This window comes from Aythya marila, assembly GCF_965140915.1.
Source record: "Aythya marila genome assembly, chromosome: 3".
Classification (NCBI taxonomy): Eukaryota; Metazoa; Chordata; class Aves; order Anseriformes; family Anatidae; genus Aythya; species Aythya marila.
Window position 1 is genome coordinate 100,363,038 of NC_139044.1, and position 15,000 is coordinate 100,378,037.

Sequence of the window (15,000 nt, forward strand, 5' to 3'; positions counted from 1 at the left end):
GCAAGCTGAAACAATGGAATTAGAAATTAGAGAGCAATTGATTAAGAATGAATATGTGCTGCATTTGTGCCTGTGCTGCACTTATACCACCAGATAACAGGAGCCTCTCGGACCCCGAGAACCAGATCAAAAACAACCTCATGGTTCAGATTTTAATCAAGGGGTCTGAGATAAGGAGGACTGTTCACAAAGGGACAGGTTAGGAATATGTATATGTATAGGAATGTTTATGTATATGTAACTCTTTACTAAAGCAATTTGCCATGTTAGGCGTGTACGACTTTGGTGGGACTACCCGCCCCGTGCTGCATGGAACTGAGTAAACATACCTACTTTACAATCTTACGGATTGTGGAGTCAGCTTTCTGTGAGTCATTTTGGTGAGCCAGGCAGGAGACACTCTGCTCGGCTGTGGGATCGGCTGCAGCGTGGACACCCCTAGGTGCACCCTGAGCGTTTTGCTCGGAGGGGACTCCACTCTCAGCTGCTCACCGCAGGAGCAAAGATCTCCTGAAACTGCAGACAAACGGTATGTTTTCGGCTGCTGGAGGGATACTAACTGGAGTGTTAATAATTGTATGTGTTTTTATGTATGTATTTTGTGTTGTATTTTGTGTTGAAATTTTGTATATTGTAATATTTGCATATTGTACGTATTTTGTGTTGAAAGTATTTGTGTAAGTGTAAGGGTTTGAAACAAAGTGTTACAAGTCACTTCACGAAGAACACAGTCAGAAACAATACTTATTTGGTTGGTTATCATTCTAAGTTATATTCCTGTGGTATGAATGAGATGTGCTGGAGGCCTCCGTGTGCGATTGTGCTGTGTGAGTGAGACGCAGCGTTGCTGCAAAGCGAGTGCAGAGTTCCGATCCGTGGTTCTGTACTCTCTGCAAGGGGAGTGGGCAGAGATGAACGAAGTGCTTGACAGACTGAAAAGAAGTGCTGTTTTATCCAAGTTTGAGTGGTGGTGCCTAATATATGGGCCCGGTGTATCTTGTGTATCTCGTGTATCCTATTTTTGCTCTTAAATGTTTTGACTGTGACAAGAAAAAGGCAGGAGCATGATCTGACTCTACTGGTGCTTTCGGCTGTGCTTCCTGCAACATATGAGGCCCGCACAGGCCGAGACCTGGACTCGCTGAGACCTGAACAGGCCGAGAGACCGGAGCGGCGCCGAGAGACTGGAGCGGCGCTGGGAGACCAGAGAAACTACGGAGGGACTACCGCTGGACGGAGAGAGCCCTGGGACGCTGCAGAGCCACGGACGGCTCTGAGAGACAAAGAATAGACCTGACAGAAGCTGCAAAACGCGGGGAAATTGAAGTAATTGCGGAACATCCGAGATCGAGTTGCTACGGGAGATCAGAGCCTGTCTGACGTAACCATGGAGGCAGCGGCAGCAGCGGCTGTGCTGCTTCACTCTAGCATTCTTTTTATAAAAGGTTTATCTTGCAATGCAAAAAGGACTATTAGTCCCCAGATTGATGTTATAACCATTACTAATGACGACTTAGCTCTATTGCAGGGCAGGAGTGCAGAGACGCAGATTACACTGCCAAATGACCACCGGCAGGCTCTTTCACAAACCTAAGGTTGCAGCTGGCACTGCCTGCAGCCGTATAGCAGACGTTACACTCTCTTTCCTAACTAGTAATCATGTGTCTCATCCATTTGTGGTGAATGGTCAGTGGCAAAAAGAAAAGGAGGATGCCACTGACACTAACAGCATGGGTAATAGGAGTAGTATAAGTGACACAGGTGACGGTGCGGAGCGCTCTGCCTGCTGCTCACCTTCGCCCGACAATGTGACTTGTATCTACAAGAATGTATCTACAAGAAGTGGCGATGTGACAGAGATCCTTATTGTAAGGATGGAAGTGATGAAATTAACTGCCCTTCCTGGACCTGCAGGCCAGACCAGTTCAGATGTGAAGATGGGAACTGTGTCCATAGGAGTAGGCAGTGCAGTGGTCTGAGAGACTGTCTGGATGGCACTGATGAAACAATGTTATTCAGTGCTCTGGACCTGGCAAATTCAAGTGCAGAAGTGGAGAATGCATAGATATCAATAAAGTGTGTAACCAGCAGAGAGACTGCAAGGACTGGGGTGATGAGCCCCTGAAGGAATGCAACATAAATGAATGTGACTGTCCAGCTGAGTTTGAGTTTGTAAACAAGAGAAACTGTGGAGGTATTGATGAATGCCAAAACCCTGGTATCTGTAGTCAAATCTGTATCAACCTGAAATGTGGCTACAAATGTGAATGTAGCCGTGGCTATCAGATGAATCCTGCTACAGGAACCTGGAAAGGGCCATACGGCAAAGCAAATTAGATAACTGTTATTTAACTTGTCAGAAGATAAAAAAGAAAGTGTTTCAACAAGCAGCCATGGGAGGGAAGAATCACTGAACCCCCGATGTGAGGGACTGTACCTTGTTTTACTGACTACTGAAACAGCTGTGAGAACTGCAGAAAGGGACCCACGCATCCAGAATAAAAGGACCAGTAACTACTGAAACTTGGAGGGTTGAGTCCACTCCTGGGAAACTGAAACTCAAGCTAAGGGAGAACTAATATTCTGGCAACGAGGCTCTGCATGAATGAAGGATGCTAAATAAAGGGGACAAGCCTAAAGGGAGAAAACGGAGAAGGCAAGACCGGGGCAGGACCCTCCACTGCGGTGTGTATGGTCTACCGAGGGAGGCAACCCCTATGGGTATTGACTGCTGAGTGAGAGGGCCTCGACCGGACTTCTCCCACACTAAGATCAGGTTGTCCCGAGAAAATAACATAAAAAAAAACCTTTTTTTTAAACCTATATAAAATTGTGATTCGTTTTACAGGAGCTGGATCACCCTGACAGGCCGAACGGTAACACAAGCCTGAAGTGACCCTGAAAGCGGGCCTAACTCCTTGACTGAAGGCGTTTGCCTATTATGATCCAGCTACGTGGGCAGAAGACAGATCCTGGGACTATAGGACCCCAGTATATATACTTAATAGAATTATTAGCTGTAATAGAAATAGTTATAAATGATGAGAACTGATTTAAATGAGTTATAAAGATGAGAACTGCTTTGTATCAAAATTGCCTAGCTTTGGATTATTTACTAGCACAAGAAGGAGAAGTCTGTGGAAAATTTAGCTTTAGTAATTGCTGTTTAAAGATTGATAAAAAGGGTGTTTCTTCCTAGTAACTGATAGAATGTTATGTTCTGGTTTAGGATGAGAAGAATGTTAATAATATGCTGGTGTTTTAATTGTTTTTAATTGTTACAGAGCAGTGCTTACACCAAGCCAAGGACCAAGCCAAATTCAGCTTCTCACTGTCCTGTCAGCAGGCAGGCTGGGAGGAGGGCCGGACTGCTCGGGGTTGGGTTGGGCATCGGACAGCGGGTGGTGAGCAATTGCATTGTGCATCACTTGTTTTGTACACATTATTACTAGTAGTACTATTATCATCATTATTGTTATTATTATTATTGTTATTATTTTCTTGTTTTTATCTCAACTCACAGGCTTCACTTTCCCATTTCTCTCTCCCATCCCAGAGAAGGAAGGGGGGGAGGTGAGCGAGCAAACACAAACCTGGAAGGATATGGAATGGGATTTATTTTCATGGCTGCCTGGTGGACCATGGGTTAAAAGAGTGTTATTTTTATTGTCATGTGGTGTAATTATGTTATTGTATATACCTTGTATGATACCTTGTCTTACATTATTAATACACCGGGTGATAAATAGTACATTTGTAATAACTTCATTAAAAAGGGAAGGGGATATGTCAATTATGATGTTTAAGAATTGGACCCTCCAAGAACAAACTGATGAAATCCAATTATTAATAACAGAAGAGACACGAATTGGGGATATTGAAAAGAAGATAAGGGATTGTGAGGAATGTTTTAACAATTCGTGTCCATAAAGAACAATTCTGTTTGAAATGTTTGAATCCTGTCTGCCTCTGGGCCCTGCACTGGCAATTCAATGCTTGAACCACAGCTGCAGTGTGTCCCAGTCTCCCCCTCATTCCTCATTCTAGCCAATTTATCACTTCTTAAATTTATGAACCTGTTTGCTTTTGTTATTCCGGACTTCTATTTCTAACACTGCTATAGATGTGTCTGTGAATGGCTGGGGAAGAATGTTTTAATTACCCGTGTGTCTGGGAGTTTCAGAACAACTGATAACAACTACTGACTGTTATGGGATACTATGTGGATCTTTGGTATCTGGTTATGGGGGGGCCGAGAAAGAAGCTGAAAAGCGGCTGGGAGACAAGATTTGAAGAAGGTGTTTTGAAGAAGGTGTTCTGTAAACTTGGGATGGTGCCCAGTAAGTACAAAGGGGAAGAGGAAGACTGCGAGCCTTCAGCATGGAAGACCCCTAGAGACCCCCAGAAGAGACCCCAGAGGAGACCGCGCATGCTCCAGTAGGAGGGACTGCACCCCGGAAGCTAATTTTAATAATCTATTTTTTTTAGAAGTAGTAATGAATATGTATTAGTCTAGGAGCATAAAAATCAGCTGCTTGATGTAACTGGTGTGCGTCCTGGTGGAGCGGAGACTCCCGGTGCACCCAGCGCTGTTTGCTTACCTCTATTCCTTTATATTCTTTCAATAAATCCTATTTTTTTTATTTAATCCTAATTTGAATCCTGAGCCATTTATAACACTACCAATCACCTCCTTATTTTCTATGTGCCTTACCTTAGTTTCTAGGAGGACCTGTTCCTTGTGTTCCTTGCCAGATCTTATCTGACACTGAGGTGAGGCATATATTTAAGCATATATAGAAGGTAAAACCTTAAAGGATGTAATATTTTTATTTATTTATTTATTTTAAAGTGCGCACTGTCTGGCTTACCATGGTTCAGAGGAAGTCTATGTCTTGCTGATGAATAAATAGACTGTGTACTAGTTTTTATTTCTTCTTTTTTTTTTTTTTTTCATTTTCACATAGCCAGCTCAGTAGGTACTTGCCAACATGTACCATATACACGTGTCCATAAATTTCAGAAGAATAAGTTGCTGTCTGTCCTGCTTGCATCATATGCTATATGTTTCCACTTAAACTTTAGGCTCCTAGGCTTTGCGTTCATAATCAAATTTTAAGATAAAGAGCTTGTTACCATGGAAATACCTTTTTGGCTTAAAATGTTTATCACATGGTCATTTCTTCAGTTTTCTATGATCTATAAGAATCATCATTCCTCTGTCATGTTTACTATCCTTAATTCTTAATAACTTTTATCTACTTTACAAAATATGCATTCAGAAGCAGAGTCACAAACGGCTACAGTGACAGAAAGATTTCAGAATTAAATACAATATTTAAAATCTGAATGAAATTCCACACCTACTTTTTTTAACTCCTTTTCATCCCTGACTTTGTATTTCAGTTTCAGTAATATATTTTATTGTATTATTTTACATACTAAACACACAGTACTGACTATTTCAGTGATTCTGAAAACTTTTGCAGTGCATTTTCCAAGTTCAAGTTCAGTTACCACAGTTTTCTTTGAAGTTAAATGCAATAGCTTAACATAGACTTTGGATCTTATATTGTCTACAGCAAATTGCATCAGGTTGATGAAAACATACATATTTTATTGCTATGAATCTACCTTTACTTTTAATAATAAAATAAATTGATTTTACGTCCCATGCACATCCAAAGAAATTTTTATTGCTATTCACATATTTGAAACCATTGTAAATAAAGGCAGCTAAATGCTACAGCTCTGAAAGACAGGAAAAATAAGGTAGTTAGTCCACATTTGCATGTGACTTGAATAGCTCAATTTAGTTTGGGCAATAAGGAAGACCCAGGAAACTTCAGGCCAATCAGCTTCACTTCCATCCCTGGAAAGGTGATGGAGCAGCTCATTCTTGAGGCCATCTCTAAGCATGGGGAGGAAAAGAAGGTGATCAGAAGCAGTCAACATGTATTCATCAAGGGGAAGTTGTGTTTAACCTACCTGATAGCCTTCTACGATGAGATGACTGGCTGGCTGGATGAAGGGAGAGCACTGGATGTTGTCTACCTTGACTTCAGCAAGGCTTTTGACATTGTCTCCCATAACATCCTCCTGGGCAAGCTCTGCAAGTGTGAAATCCATGAGAGGATGTTGGGGTGGATTGAGAACTGGCTGGATGGCAGAGCTCAGAGCATTGTGTTCAAGGATGCGAGTCTAGTTGGAGGCCAGCGGCTAGTGGTGTCCCCCAGGGGTCAGTACTGGGCCAGTGCTATTCAACTTATTTATCCATGACCTAGATGAAGGGACAGAGTGCACCCTTGTCAAGTTTGCAGGCAATACAGAGTTTGGAGGAGTGGCTGACACATCAGAGCCCTGTGTGGCCATTCAGAGGGACCTGGACAGGCTGGAGAGCTGGGCAGAGAGGTTCAACAAGGACAAGTGCAGGATCCTGCGGCTGGGGAGGAAGAACCCTAGGTACAGGCTGGGGGTTGACCTGCTGGAGAGAAGCTCTGTGGAGAGGGACCTGCGGGTCATGGTGGACAACAAGTTAACCGTGAGCCAGCACTGTGTCTTTGTGGCCAAAAAGGCCAATGGGATAGCCTGCATCAAGAGGAGTATGGACAGCAGGTCAAGGGAGGTGATCCTCCCCCTCTACTCAGCACTGGTGAGGCCACACCTGGAATGTTGTGTGCAATTCTGGTCTCCCCAGTACAATAGCAATGTAGAATTTCTAGAGAGGGTCCAGTGTAGAGCCATGAAGATGATTAAGGATTGGAAGGATTGGAGCATCTGTCCTATAAAGGAAAGACTAAGCGAGCTGGACCTGTTTAGCCTAGAGAAGAGGAGATTGAGAGGAGATCTTATCAACCTCCATGAATACCTGAGGGGGCCAAACTCTTCTTAGTGGTGGCCAGTGACAGGAAAAGGTGTAATGGGTATAAATTGAACCACAGGAGGTTTCATCATCATATGAGGAAGAACTTCTTTACAGTTTGGGTGACAGAGCATTGGAACAGGCTGCCTAGAGAGGTTGCGGAGTCTCCTTCTTTGGAGACATTCAAAACTCACCTGAATGCATTCCAGAGTAACATGCTCTAAGTAACCCCTCTTGAGCAGAGGGGTTGGACTAGATGATCTCTGGAGGTCCCTTCAAACCTCATTGAAACCTCATTCTGTGATTTCATGTTTTAATCTGTGGAATCCACTGTAGTTTTGGTCCCAGTTACTTTTGAAAAATAGGCCATCTTTTTAAGTGGTAAAATATGGATTTGGGCCAAAAAGTATCACAACCTGAACACAGTAAATTTGTTGCAGAGCTTCTGCATCAGAACACTTCTTTTCCAGCTTCAAACTTCTTAAATTTCTTGCTTAATATCAGATTTAGTTTTACAGACCATATTTCTGAAGCCTGTTTTTTTTTTTTTTTTTTTTTTTTTTTTTTCTTGTTTGTTTTTTAAACTGAAGTACAGTTGCGATTATTTTTGGCATGTTTACACTGGGTCATGAAACAGCATGTTTTGGCACCTGCTAGCCTCTCTAGCAATCTGCGTACTCCAGGCTGTCATCCTTGTGCTACTCTTGGGCATGCATCTGACAAAAGTCTTGCAGGTTTGCTAGGATTTGGAGTTTTGCAAACAATGGAAGAGTGGAATGTGAAAAACTTCATTAGGCTTCAAGTGTTTTAGACAGATTACAGATCATTACTTGTTGATTTTGTCTTTTAAATATATAATAAATGTTGTTGCTCATTCTTGTATGTTCCATTGTATTGTTTATAGTTGATACTTAAAGCAAACATAACAACAGCAATGAACAACAGAGAACCTTTCTGCAAAAATCATTTTTTAGCACTTGAAAATCTTCATCATGGGAACTTTCAGCAATATTGCACTAACCAGTTTGTCTAGTGGGGAGTTTAATGAAACTCTGGCACTAACAGTAATGATTATGATGTGGATATAATTTAAATTAGTTTACTAGCCTAAATTGATTGCATATGTTCAGTTCTCCATCTATGTGCAGAGATTTCAGGTTGAGAAAAAAGTATTTGTTTCCCATTCTGAAATGGTTTACAAAGACCATTCAAAGCAATGATAAGATCCTGTACATGGAAATTATTAATAGACAGTTTAAAAAAATAATTATACCCCTGTGGAAATAGTGGAATAACTGATGATTATACATTATATATAAATTATAAAATAATAAATAAAATAAAGTAAATAAATACAATTACCAAATTATATAGATGTACATAAATTACCTATCTATACAATAGAATCTACTCTGTTTTCACATCATAAAGTATTAAATGGGAGAAGATAGGTATGTAATTTTTTTTTTCTTTTTTTAATTTACCATTAAGTGACCGTAGGTCATGCACCCTGGTACCATGTAACCAGGAGTTACATGGAGAAGGAAAAGTTTCTTCCTGAAACATAGGATACTCTCTGACTTTGAGCTCTGACTCGGTACCTATAGACAGAATTCATTTCACTTCATTTTAGATATTTCTAATATAGGCATCAGCATCTAAGCTGATCCCTAGGTTTCCTTTATTCTCACTAATAAGGAATATAGTATTCTAGAGTGTGATTCATTTGACATATTTAGATGTCTACCTTATAAAGAGATGAATCATGCCCTAAAAGTGTCTATTTCTCTTTACTGACTATAAAGGCAGCCTAACCAAAGCCAGTTTAGATACAAAAGACATCTACATTAGGACAGACAAATTTCACTGTAGAAGCCATGCAAAGGAGTACAACAAGAGTGAATGTTATTTTCAGCAGAATTTTCAGCAGAATTTTCAGCAGAATTTTTTAAATTCTGTAGGATTTTGAAACAGAAATCCATCCACAAGGTCAAGGGGGACAATACTACCAAGACCTGCTGAGATCTGCCTTGCTCTGTCCAAAACCACAATCAAGCAGCTCCCTCATGAAATGTGCAAGGTGACTGTGAAATGGAAGTCCTACTCCCTTTGCAGCTTCTCAAAAGTGTGGAAGAAAAAAGGAAACTTTTAGTGCTCTGTATTCTTTCTTTAAATTTTGTTTGTAATAACATTAATGAGATCATACTACAGTCAGAAAATGTAAAAATGTATTTGTATTTGTATACAGAAAAGACTACTTAGTTCCTAAGACTCTGCATGTCTTGTCCTCCTGCCACACTTTAAAAATAAATAAATACATAAAAATTAAAACAGTTTCTTATTATAGCTTTGATTGAGTAGAATACGTGTATCTTCAATTGACACTAACTACTTATTTGATATGATTCTTTATATTTTTTATCAAGCATTTTCCTTTCCGTGGCATTCTTCGGTACACTTGTACTGGGTCTGGCTGGAATGTTAACTTTCCCGGCAGCAGCCCATACAATGCCGTACTCTGTACTTGTAGCTGGAACAGCGGTGTTATCACACCAGTGTTGTGTCTACTACTGAGCAGAGTGGCACAGCACTGGGCCTTTCTCTAACCCTCCTAGGGGGTGGGCAAAAAGTGAGGAGAGAAACATCATCAGGGCAGCTGACCTAAACCAATCAAAGGGATATTCCATACCATGTGATGTCACACTCAGCAATAAAAGATGGAAACAGTAAGAAGAGGGGAGGGGTGGGCTCTCGTTGGGAAAACATCGGTCCTCCTCTTGAACACCGGCTGCGTGCGTTGAGGCCTTGCTTCAAGGACGTGGTCAATCATCGCTCATTTGTGGGAAGTAGAGAGTAATTTCTTTCCTCTGCACTACCACATAGCCTTCATTTATTTTGTTTGTTTGTTTTCCTCCCTTCTTTTTATTTTTCCTTTTCCCCTCCCTTTTCCCCTTTCCCCCTTTTTATATCCCCTTAGTTAAATTGTTTAGTTCATGGTAGTCTTTATTTAATTATTATAATTATTTCCCTTTAATTAAATTATCCTTATCTCAACCCGTGAGTTGTTATTTGCTTTACTTCTCCCCCTCCTCATCTAAAGGAGGGGGAGTAAGAGAGCGGTTGTGGTGTTTAGCTGCCCAGCAGGGTAAAACCACCACAACACTGAAGATTAATATATTACTGTAGAAATGTGCTTCTGTACCTCTTTTTTCTCTATGTGTGAACTTTTTTAAGTCTTCTTTTTTTTTTTTTTTTTTATTAAGAACTTTATTTCTACAGTATAAAATGTATAGTTCTGACCTAAATCAACCCTGATCTAAGTTCTACTTGACCAATTAAGTCTTTCTCTTAATTCCAGTTGGCCTTCAAATTAGTCTTCTGTGTCTTTCTTGGCTTCAGAATAATTCAGTTGCGTATAGCAGCTAAACAATACTTAATCATTTATCTGACGTGGAAAAAAGCAAATCATGCATATGTGCTAATTTTCTTTTGTCTGCCAGAATTTGTAACCCAATATCCATAAAGACAAAAGAATCATTTATGATCACATAAAAAAGAAATCTAAAAAATGGAAATTGGTTGAAATAAACCTATGTGACAACACTTCTTCATAAAATGCTAGGGAAAAAAAAAAAAAGTAGAAAAGGGAAGGTTCACTCTCAAAAAGAGAGAATGATCTAGCAAAATAATTTTTTACCTCTTCTAATCTAATTACTCCAACACTTCCTAGGTATTTACTACAAAAAATACTATGTCTATCATCAATAGATTTATCTTACAAAACATTTTTACTAATATTTTGTTTCCACTTGGTATGCAGAGATTTACACCTATAACTCCTAGTGTAGTGATGAAAGACTGTGCCCTTGGTAATGGGTTTAATTTGATTTCTTATCCCACATATTTTCAGAATGATTTAAGGATTAAGTATTCTGGCAGGCTGAGCTTGATATTCTTAAAAACATAGGATTTATTTTTTTTTCCCTACTTCTTATTGGTGGTATGGCCCTGTCCTGACATTTTTAGCTTTAACATAAATGTCCTCTTTGGCCTGCTAACATCAGCAGAAGCCTGTGATCAATCACAGTTGGCTGGCCCATGAAATATAAACAACCATGCCTGTTCACAAGAGCAGAGATGCTGCCTAGAAACCATAATTTAAAGAGCCTAGTGCCTCATTTTTAAAACCACTGAAGTCTGGAGAGAGAGAGGGGGAGAGAGAAAGAATGCAATTCTACATGATGATTTCTACTACTTATGTTTACTGTGGTAAATTATAAACTGTAAATTTAGCAACATGTGACATTTTGATTGAGGAATTTTTCTTTTTTAGAAGGTCATATTAGGTAGGCTTATACTGCCAAGAACTAATATGAACTCATCATCATGACAGTATATCTGTAATACTATGTCTGAACTAACATAAAGCATTATTTTGCTACATCCTTGCAAGTCTATCAATACCCTTATGTAAGAACAGTATGATAGAGAAGCATAGACAGTTGATTAAGGAAGCTAAGATTTATGAAATTTATCATTGGAGTAACTAAGATACTGAAAAGACACCTGATTGTACTTCAAAAGCAGAGAAAATCCCTGGTCTTGCTGAATTTTGCTCAGTACTTAGCTAAGTGTCTTTTAGGAAGTTTGTAACATAGACAAAGTCTGATCTTGTCTTCCCCAACTTCAAACTAATTCTCTAATTAATGGACCAGACTTTTTCTCATTCCCTGAGGCACTGTAGAACAAGCAGGAAGAATATAAAGCTGGCTAAGAAGAAAGTTGCATACTACAAATTCCTACACTGCCTAATTAGGGTTGCTTTACTATCACTTTTCACTGTGATGGTAGAGTAAATGAATAAAGCAGCGGGGATAAGGTGGCTTAAGATTCTTATCTATGATAGCTTCTACTATGGATCTGTATCACATAAGGAACCATCCCTGAAAATATCAAATAACTATATTTAAAAATACTTTAGATGTTGTACTTTTCATTAGATCCATAATATACTACAAGATAGGGCTTAATAAAAGACTCAGATGTTTTTTCTATCTGTCATCTTTTGAAGTAAGCAATCATCAGAAATACTATTCACACACAGAAGGGAGCTTACATGGCGTTTTCAGGGTTAGCACCTAAGTTTTAAACTGATATATTCATTTCAGGTATGTACAACTGTGTGCCTGCCAGCCTAACATATAAAGGTAATAATTAACAAAACCTGAGCATCTGATATTCCTCTGCATATCAGAGGAATGCAAGAGGCTGACCCCCTGCTCCCTACAACTTTCTTTCAGGTAGTTGTAGACAGCAATAAGATCTCTCCTGAGCCTATTTCAAATTACTGTTGCTTAATCCACTGTGATGTGCTGTGCCTCGGTAATTCATCACAGTAGATTGGGGAAAATAAATCAGAAGTTTTCTCTTATATTTAATCTAAGTTTATTCTTACAATAACTTAATTAATATGCAATTGAATAACTGATTTATCTTGTTTTATAGTGAAATATAACGCCTCTCCACATCTTTCCTTAGTTAGTATATTTGTAAGCTTTTTTTCTGTCTTTATAACTGCCTAGTAACAGAAAATACAAAAAATTCTGCAAATTATTATTATTATTAATTATTATTATTATTATTAAAGTAAAACATAAAACTGAACACAATATTGCATAGAGTATTGTCTGAAAGCTTGGTAATACACAGCACAGCAGGGAGAGCTACTTTTTTAGATTGCTTTAAGACATAACTTTCATTAACAAAAATGTCCTATAAACATAAATTTTAATAGGTATCAGAATAAAGGTTAGGAAACCTAGAATCTAGACATTATTCTATTTTCATTTCCTGTAAAGCTTTGGTATATCACTTAAATTTTTTTTGCCTCAGTTTCCTACCTTAGAATGAGGATCATTAAGTCTGTGTATCTAGACAAAAACTTCCATGTTTGTAGAGAGAAAAAAAAATAAATCCTCTAGAGAGGATAACATTAATAAGGATACCATGTGCTTTTTTCTGAGTAACATCAAATTCAGATATTCCTATTTGTTGCTTTTTAGAATGTAGTATAAAATTCCTAAGTCTAACTACATTTATAACTGTTGTCCATCATCATCAAAAGAACCAACTCAACAGACCAATATATGTGTCTTTATCTTACAGTTTATTCAGCTTTCAGATAAACTTTTCACTAATACTTTGATGAGTGGGACCTATGACTATTTGTGGAGTTTATTTCCAAAATAAAATATGCATTTTGGAGTTCTCTTTGAAAAACAGATAAACATGCAGGAAAATAACTAGTACAGCTGTGCCCTACTACATTAGTTCATAAAACTGAAACAAACAAACAAACAAACAAACAAAAAAACACAAAAACAACAACAACAACAAAAAACAGCTCTCCAACAGATGCCCTTCATGAACTCTAATACTAGCCTTCTGGATTTCTGAGCAATGTATGTTTTTTCCAAATAATTCAGTAAAGGAAATAGGATGTAAAAAAATCTCTATGATGAACACTAAGTATGTTTTGTATATTCCACATACGTGGAGTGCAAATGTATCCTGCATTTTGCACAAGTTTGCAAGTAATGCCTGAAAATATATATATTCTTCAAAACTGAAGTGTGTTGTAACACTACCATTCTCTTAATTCTGTTCATTCACTTTTTGTACACTTTTACACCCAGTGCATATACTTGTATGTTTTTCGTGCCAGTGCATGATAGCTACAGCAAGTGCCTGTAGGTAGGATGTCACTAAGGGAAGCCATACTGTATGTATAAATACAAGTATACAAAAAAATAAATAGCAATTTTGCCAACCTCTCCATCCTGCTCAGTGGAAGATACTGTTACAGTTTAGTGAAATAAAACCTCCTATTTCTTTAGGGTTAACTACTTTTCTGATTTCACAGTAAAAAGAATTTCATCACATCCAGGTCCATTAGGATTCAGGCACTCATTCCTGCTCTGTGCAACTTCAGCAGCAAGAATAATATATGCATCATCTAATTTAACTGCAAATGACTCTTTTAGCATGAATTGTGTGTTTAAAGATAATGCACAACAGAACTCTTAGCTGCATCCCAGAAGTCATGCAGCACCAGGAAGATAAGATCACAGTGGTTACCAAGAGTAGCAAATGGGAAAAGCACTACAGGAAATGAACTCTTGTCAATAATCAAAAGAGAGTGTTATATTTAGGTCAATTGTACCTGAAATCGTTTGGTGGGGTAATTGCTCTTTGGTCCAGACTCTGCTCTCTGAGCCTGTCAGAGTGCTTGTAGGTCCACTGGATTGGAGTCACCAATTTTCTTCCAGATTCATTTTCTAAAAGGAAAAAAATAGCTTTACTACAGGGTAGAAAGCTTTCAAAGAACAGAGAAAATCACTTGTTTTATTCTAGCTTTTAAAATAGGCTGTCAATAAATGCATTCAATAACAATAACAATAACAATAACAATAACAATAACAATAACAATAACAATAACAATAACAATAATTATAATAATAATAATAATCTAATATCAAAATTAATTCCTCCGTTTTCTGGAACAAAAATTTATTCAATGACTCAGAGTTTTTATTTGGCCCTTCGGAGACTTTCCGTATCAGTTAAGTATCTAAGGTGATTTAGAGCAATCTTTTGTTTTTGCTGATAACTTAATAATCAATGCAAGACTAGAACATTGTTCTTAAATCCTATGATCTATCCCAGTGCAGCATTATTCTGGCTTTAAATTGTGTTGAGCCCTTGTCTGATAATACATCCTGTGGTTTCATAATTTAAGAAGTTTTGTGTATGTGTTTAGACAAATCTGTTAAATTCAGTTTTAGGAATCAAATATAATGAGCCACATACTGACCCTTCACAGCAGTTAGTTGGATTCATACAGGTGTCAGAAAACAGTACCTAACCTCTATCTTCTAATTTCTAAGAAATAATATAATATTCTGCTTTGATAGCACAAAGTCTCCAGCAGTACTATTCTTTCTTCACATTAAAGTGTCATTATTAATAGAAAGAATTTTAAGGTAAGGAAAAGCCTCCTCTAGAAGTTATTAAGCATGTGTTTACCTTTTGCAAAGACAGATACAGGATTATATTTGCAGTCATTACTCAGTGCTTGT

The 15,000-nt window shown here is 38.3% G+C and overlaps 1 protein-coding gene across 1 annotated transcript in view; it reads right to left on the bottom strand.

Moving 5' to 3' along the window:
* Positions 1-14,179, bottom strand: part of MYT1L (myelin transcription factor 1 like) — a gene marked incomplete at its 3' end in the record, with an annotated part of 247,086 nt that extends 232,907 nt beyond the window's left edge. The window contains exon 1 of the mRNA XM_082756512.1: positions 14,085-14,179. The remainder of the gene's footprint in view (positions 1-14,084) is intronic.
* Positions 14,180-15,000: the final 821 nt, after the last annotated feature.